The sequence below is a fragment of the Urocitellus parryii genome, chromosome 7 (genome assembly GCF_045843805.1).
Source record: "Urocitellus parryii isolate mUroPar1 chromosome 7, mUroPar1.hap1, whole genome shotgun sequence".
NCBI lineage: Eukaryota > Metazoa > Chordata > Mammalia > Rodentia > Sciuridae > Urocitellus > Urocitellus parryii.
Window position 1 is genome coordinate 162444767 of NC_135537.1, and position 7474 is coordinate 162452240.

General features: G+C 42.4%; 1 non-coding gene across 1 annotated transcript; it reads left to right on the forward strand.

Moving 5' to 3' along the window:
* Window positions 1–5288: 5288 nt before the first annotated feature.
* Window positions 5289–5395, forward strand: LOC113181558 (U6 spliceosomal RNA). The gene has a single exon (XR_003300599.2). It is a non-coding gene; the product is annotated as a U6 spliceosomal RNA (small nuclear RNA).
* The last annotated feature ends 2079 nt before the right edge of the window (window positions 5396–7474 follow it).

A 7474-nucleotide genomic window follows, 5' to 3' on the forward strand; every position in this document is an offset into this window, starting at 1 on the left:
TCTTATTTATCCTGTGCAGCATCTACCCCGGCCTCCCACATTGGCACCTAGGCTCCATGACTGCAGGCTTTTTGGTTTTCTTCCCTGTCCAATCCCCAGCACTTAAACACTGGTGGAAGTTCCGTAATATCTATTGGGTGGGCAAATGGATGAAGTGGAGTGGGAGGGTTGGGGAGGATGCAGATCTATATCCTGGGTCCCACCCACAACTACTCACTCTGGTCTCTAGAGCTTGTGCTCCACTTAAGTGGCCAACTCAGTCTCAGGTCTATACTCAGAATGTGCAATGCGGGGCAGAGAGGAATCAGAGAACCCCCGTGGTTGAGGGCAGGGCATGGGCAGGAGTCCTCTCTGGCTCAGGGGGCCATGTGCCAAAAGCCTGGGCAGGGAAAGACAGGGAGTGGGCAATGTGCGCAGGTGGTTGGTTCTGGGCTACTTCACCAGGTACTTCTGCAACCTCCCTCTTCTCCCCAGCGCTCAGCCCCAGGCTCCCAACACACCCCTAGGGCTCTGCGATTTACCTACAACTGGGACCCGCTTCCTTTTCCCGCTTTGACTCCTCCTTTGGCTCTAAGGTTATTCAAGACTAGGCTTGGCTGGAGGAGCAACAAGAACTGTAGAACACTGCTTTCTCGCCAGGAAGGGAGACACAGGGCAGGCAACGTCGCGTGGATTGGGCCAAGCCCCTCCCTACAGCGCTCTGGTTCCCAGAGAGGCCGAGGGCTGCCACATGACCCGTCTACGCGAAGTCATTGGTTAGGACCGGCTCTCTAGGCCCTGCCTATCCGCAAGGGAGCCTGGGAAATGTAGTCTTTATTCTAGGGGAACTTGTACTCTCTCACTGTCCTATATCTGTTTCTGGCATTGATCCTCCACGCTGAGTTGGGGCGTCGGGGACACTCAGTTTTCTCCAAGTCCCTGTCCCTACCAGCTTCCCCTGTATAGTTTCTCCTGGAGGAAGAGGGAAACTCCTCAGTCTGGTTTGTCACCTCGTCCCCAGGCCCTTCCAAGTGACTGCACCTCTGGCCTTTCTTCATGGACCTCTGCCAAGCTCCATCCTTTCCTATCCTTGGGCAGAGGGGTCACTGCCTTCCAAAAGGAGACCTCTACCTATCTTTTTCCTCCTTTTCACCCATATTTTAGGTTACACATATAGCAAACTTACTCCGGGGTGGGTCCTGCATTGGCTCATCTGACAGGCTTGGGAGTCGCTCTCTTCCTTTCCTTGAAAGCCCCAAAAGAACTGACAGGTGAGAGAAATGCTCTGAGATTAAGAGTGGGGAAAGGCTTGAGTCTTTTTTTTTTTTAATATTTATTCTTTAGTTTTAGGTGAACACAATATCTTTATTTTACATTTACGTGGTGCTGAGGATCGAGCCCAGTGCCTCCTGCATACTAGGCGAGCACACTACCACTGAGCTACAACCCAAGCCCCAGGTTTGAGGCTTTTAAGAAGCATCTTTCAAAGTCCTTTTCCCTCCATACAGCCTTACATGGCCCGTTTGTGAATGTCAAGACATATAAGCAGTCACAATCCCTGGCCTGTAGCCAGGGGTCCTGATCCCTATCTGTCACCCTAGCCTCATGATTCTAGACCTGGAGTGGTATTGAGAGAGGTCTCCAAGATTTCTTCCCTTCCAGCAGTTCTCAAGGAGGATGATGCAAGGTGGGATTTCCATCAGGTCACCTCCAGGTCAATTGACTGGCTGACCATAGGTGACTCCGTCCCTGAAAGCAATTCTCCTGTGCCCAAAGAACTCCGCTTGGAACAGGTCTTAGAATCAGATTACTGGGTGCAGAAGACAAGATCACTGTAGATAGAACCTCTTTTCGTCCAGCTAAAGTAACATTTATTGGTATTTCTTTTGACACTCACCAGGATGTACTGGGGATGCCTTGAGGCCGGTGAATATACTGTCTGACTCAAAAGAAATGCAAATCTGACCCCTGAAGGTATAGAGGAAAAATGTAAGTGGCCGTGGGGGGAGGGATACAAAAATGATACAAAGCTGGCTTTGAAAAGCAGTTCCTCAGCTTCTTATAAAGTTAAACATACACTTGCCTGGATCAGTGGCAAACACCTGTATTCCCAGCGACTAGGAAGACTAAGGCAGGAGAATTGCAAGTTCAAGATCAGCCTGGGCAACATAGTGATACCCTGTCTCAAAATAAAATTTAGAGAAAGGGCTGAGATGTAGTTCAGAGGTAGAATCCTCTTGGGTTTGATCCCCAATTAAAAGAAGAAAAAAAAAAGGATTAAATGTACACTTAACATATGAGTCAAAGATTCCATTCCTAGGTATTTACCCAAGAGAAATGAAAAAAGTATGTCTAAAAAGGATATGTATTCTAGTGATCAGAGCAACTTTATTCATAATAGCCCCAAGCTGGAAACAATCCAAATGTCCGTCAGCAGGTGAACGGATAAACAAATCCATGCAGTGGAATCACATTTAGCAATAACATGAAAAAGGCACTCTTAGGGCTGGGAATGTAGCTCAGTTGGTAAGAGACCTTGCCTCTCATGCACAAGGCTCTGGGTTCAATCCCCCCAGCACCACACACACACACACACACACAAGGCACTATTAATACATGTAAAAGGGATGAATTTTAAAAAACCACTCTGCTAAATGAAAGAAGTCTGAGATAAAAGTGATCATCTTGTGTGATTCTATTCATATGAAATTCTAGAATAGGTAAAAATAACCTCTATTGGTGGAAGTCGGGTCAGTGTTTGGGGCCAGGAGTTGAGGAGACACATGTTTTGGAGTGATGGAAAGACTTTATATCTTCATCGTGATGGTGATTACACAGGATATATGTGTGCCAAATGTCAGTCTGTACAATTAGAATGGCTGAATTTTGTGTATGTAAATTATACTTCAATAAAATAAGAGAAAAAAGCAGTGTTGATCTGTACTGAAAGTCTCTGATGGGGAAGTGAAAACACAGAGTAAGACTGTCATCCTCGTCTGAGTCTCTGTCCCCTTCTCTACATGGCTCTTTCCTCCCCCTTCTTCTCTTCTACCCTCCTCCTCTTCCCCTCACATCTACGCTGGTCCTCTTATCCCCCTTTATCATCTGCTTCTCTTCCAGTTCTTTACGAAATAAAGTAGTTTGTCTTGTCCTAACAGTTTGAGTTTGTGATTCAGGATAAGGACTTCTGTGCTCAAACTTGTGATCCTCCTGCCTCAGACTCCAGAGTCGTGGAGATGACAGGCAGTGTGCCTCCGCATTGGCTGTGGTGCTGTTGGGCAGGTAGTGGAGTCTTTGGGAGGTGGAACCTAGTGGAAGGAAGGTAGGTCATGGGGGTGTGGCCTTGAAGGGGATATTGGCCCTTCCCTCTCACTTTCTTTGTATCCTGGCTGCTCCAAGGTGAGCAGTTTTCCCTACCACACAGCTCTGCCTTGCTACAGGTCCAAAGTGACTGGGCCAAGTGACTATAGACTGAAACCTCTGAAACTGTGAACCAAAATAAATTTTTCCTCTTTTTTGTTTTCTCAGGTACTGGCAATTGAACCCAGTGATGTTTAACCACTAAGCCATACCCTCACTTTTTTTTTCCTCTTTGAATTTTTTAAAAATATTTTTTTTAGTTGTAACTGGACACAATATCTTTATTGTATTTATTTTATTAATTTATGTGGTGCTGAGGATCGAACCCAGGGCCTCACACGTGCTAGATGAGCGATCTACCGCTGAGCCACAATCCCAGCCTTTGTATTTTGAGATAGGGTCTCACTAAGTTGCTGAGGCTGGCCTGTAACTTACAATCTTCCTGCCTCAGCCTTCCAACTTGCGGGATTTAAGTTGTTTATCTCAGGATTTTTTGTCACATCAATGGCAAGTTGACTAACACAGCCTTCAAGTTCAATTTATACAATGTGTCATTCTGGTTATATACTTAGTAATTAAGGTATAGAATAAGAATAATACTTTTCACTTATTCCTTCTTTAATTCTTTCTTTTATTTTTTGAGGGGAGTACTGGGGATTGAATTCAGGGGCAGTCGACCACTGCGTCATACCCCAACCCTATTTTGTATTTTATTTAGAGATAGGGTCTCACTGAGTTGCTTAGTGCCTCGCTTTGGCTGAAGCTGGCTTTGAACTCACCATCTTCAGGTCTCAGCCTCCTAAACCACTGGGATTACAGGCATGTGCCACCACATCCGGCTCACTTATTTCTTATTTTCTAATTATAATTTTAATGATCTAAACTTGCCTAAGTTATAAATGATAATTATAAACCTAATTGATGAATTTTTTAGACATTTCTAAAAAATTACTAAATTGCCTGATGTGACTGACCACTATCACAAGTAATATCTTCCTACATATTAAAACAACTCTTGGAGCTGGGGTCGCGGCTTAGTGGTAGAGCGTTTGCCTAGCACGTATGAGGCACTGGGTTCGATTCTCAGCACCACATACAAATAAATAAATTAAATTAAAAAAAAAAAAAAACAACTCTTGCAAACCTAATAAACTAATTTTACAACTGTGGAATTGCAAAGTCTTTAAAATTTTACAATGTGGGCCAGGCATAGTAATGCATGCCTGTAATGCCAGCAACTTGGAGGCTAAGGCAGGAGGATTGCAAGTTCCAGGCCAGCCTCAGCAATTTCATCAGGCCCTAAGCAATTTAGAAAGACCCTGTCTTGAAATAAAAAATAAAAAAGGTGAGGGGGTGTGGCTCAGTCATTAAGTTCCCCTGGGTTCAATGCCAATACAAAGAAAAAAAAAAAGTCAAGACTGAGACAGGGCTGGGTGGAATATACCTGCCTGTAATCCCAGCTACTTGGGAGGCTGAGGCAAGAGGATCTCAAGTTTGGCAATTTATCAAGACTCTATTCCAAATTAAAAATTAAGGACTGGGGACTGGGGGGTGGCTCATTGGTAGAGAGCTCACCTAGCATGCACGAGGCACTGGGTTCAATCCTTAGCACCACATAAATGTAAAATAAAGATACTGTGTCCACCTAAAACTAAAAAATAAATTAAAAAAGAATTAAGGACTGGGAATGTGGATCAGTGGAAGAGTGCTTGCCTAGCATGCATAATGCCTGGGTTGGATTCTCAGCACCACAGCAGGAAAAAAAAAAAAAAAAAGTAAAGGGCTGGGCATGTAGCTCAGTGGTAAAGTTCACTCAACTCCACTCTTGAAATGAGTGGATATTGTGAACATATTCCACATTTTCTTTGTCCATTCACTTATGTGTTTACCGTTAGTACTGCTGTGCTGTAAACAAACTACACAAGTTGGCATTTAAAATATGATGACAAGTGCTCGCTTCGGCAGCACATATGCTAAAATTGGAACAAGACAGAGAAGATTAGCAAGGCCCCTTCTCAAGGATGACATGCCAATTCGTAAAGTGTTCCATATTTTTTTGAAAATGCAAAATTTTGTTTAAAAATAAATAAATGATATATGACAATGTAAGTGCATGGAGAATTCTAGGCTCTCAGCTCCCAGTGTGTAAGAATGTAAAAGTAGAACTCTGTGCCACTGGTGAGTGCGTGGCTGCTGTTTACCCTTTAAGTGGCCTGTTGAGCGGAATTATACCATGTGACTGTTAAGCAATGAAAGGTTAGAAACCAACTTTTGATCTGAAAAAAAGATGGCATGATTATTCTGTGACATAAACTATAAAGGTTCCTTGCCCCTCACCCCAAATCCTTGCAGCATCTGGATCCCCTGTACCCAGGATTGAATACAGGAGTGACCCCCCACTGAGAGACATCCCCAGACTTTTTGAAATTTTTTAAAAATTTGAGACAGGGCTTCGCTAAGTTGCTGAGGCTAGTTTTGAACTTGAAATCCTTCTGCTTCAGCCTCCCCAGTCACTGTGATTACAGCCATGTATCACTATGCCTGGCATTGTTTTGGGGGATGGGGATCTAACCCAGGGGTGTTTAATTCCTGAGCCACATCGCCAGACCTTTTTTTTTTTAAGAGAGAGAGAATTTTTTAATATTTATTTTTCAGTTTTCGGTGGACACAACATCTTTATTTTATTTTTATGTGGTACTGAGGATCGAACCCAGCGCTGCACGAATGCCAGGCAAGCGAGTTACGCTTGAGCCACATCCCCAGCCCCGCAAACCTTTTTAAAATATTTTATTTAGAGACAGGGTCTTGCTAAAGTTTCTTAGTCTTGCTAAATTGCTTAGGCTGGCTTTGAACTCGAAATCCTCCTGCGGAGCCACTGGGATTACAGAAGTGCACCACTGTGCCCAGCTTGTTTTTTGTACTTTTTTTTTTTTTTTTTTGGTACTGGAGATTGAACTCAGGGGCCCTTTTTGTATTTTATTTAGAGACAGGGTCTCACTGAATTGCTTAGCGCCTCACTTTTGCTGAGGCTGGGTTTGAATTTGTGATCCTCCTGCCTCAGCCTCCTGAGCTGCTGGGATTACAGGCATGAGCCACCACACCTGGCTGTTTTTTTTTGTATTCTTGATAATAGACATTCTGTCTGGGGTCAGATGGAATCTCAATGTAGTTTTTTTTTTTTTTTAATTTTTTTTTTAATGTTGACGGACCTTTATTTTATTCATTTATTTATATGCAGTGCTGAGAATTGAACCCAGTGATTCACACATGTGAGGCAAGCACCACTGAGCCACACAACCCCAGCCCCTCAATGTAGTTTTGATTTGCATTTCCCTGATGGCTAACATGGTAGAACATTTTTTTTTCATACACATATAATTATTTGTTCTTCTTTGGAGAAGTGTCAGTTCAGTTCATTTTTCCATGTTGTAAAAATTCTGCTTGGATTTGCAAATGCATCTCACTGCATATGAATGAAAGATAAAAACATCTGTGATCAATTCCTGATGTGATTCCAGTTCATTGTAATAACTACAATCCATGTTACTTTTATTTTAAATAAAAAAAAAATTGGCAGTACTGGGGATGGAATCCATGGTGCTTTACCACTGAGCTACATCCCCAGCCCTTTTAAATTTTAAGTTAGGGTCTCAACAAGTTGCCCAGGATGGCCTAGAATCCTTCTGCCTCAGCCTCCCAAATAACTGGGATTACAGGCGTGCACCACCACGCCTGACATTAAACAAAATTTGAATTTTTATAGAATTTTCCAAAGTAGAATTACTAAGGATTCTGAATAAGCAAGAACAGATTATCTTCTTTTTAAAATATATTTAAAAAAAATTTTTAGTGCTCCTGGGTTCAATACCCAGTACCAAAAAAAAAAAAAAGAAAAAAGGCTTACTAAGTTGATTAATGAATCATTTATCCACTAATGCAATTTTAAAATCTCATTTCTCCCTTTGTAATTTGTATTAATTTATCTAAGCCATTTCTCATATGCATAGGAAAAAATTACATTCTAGAAAAGGTCTAAATGATCTAAGTTTATTAAGCACTGCAACTTTTTTTTTTTGAGAATTTTTTTTTAAATATTTATTTTTTAGTTTTCGGCAGACATCTTTTGTTTGTATGT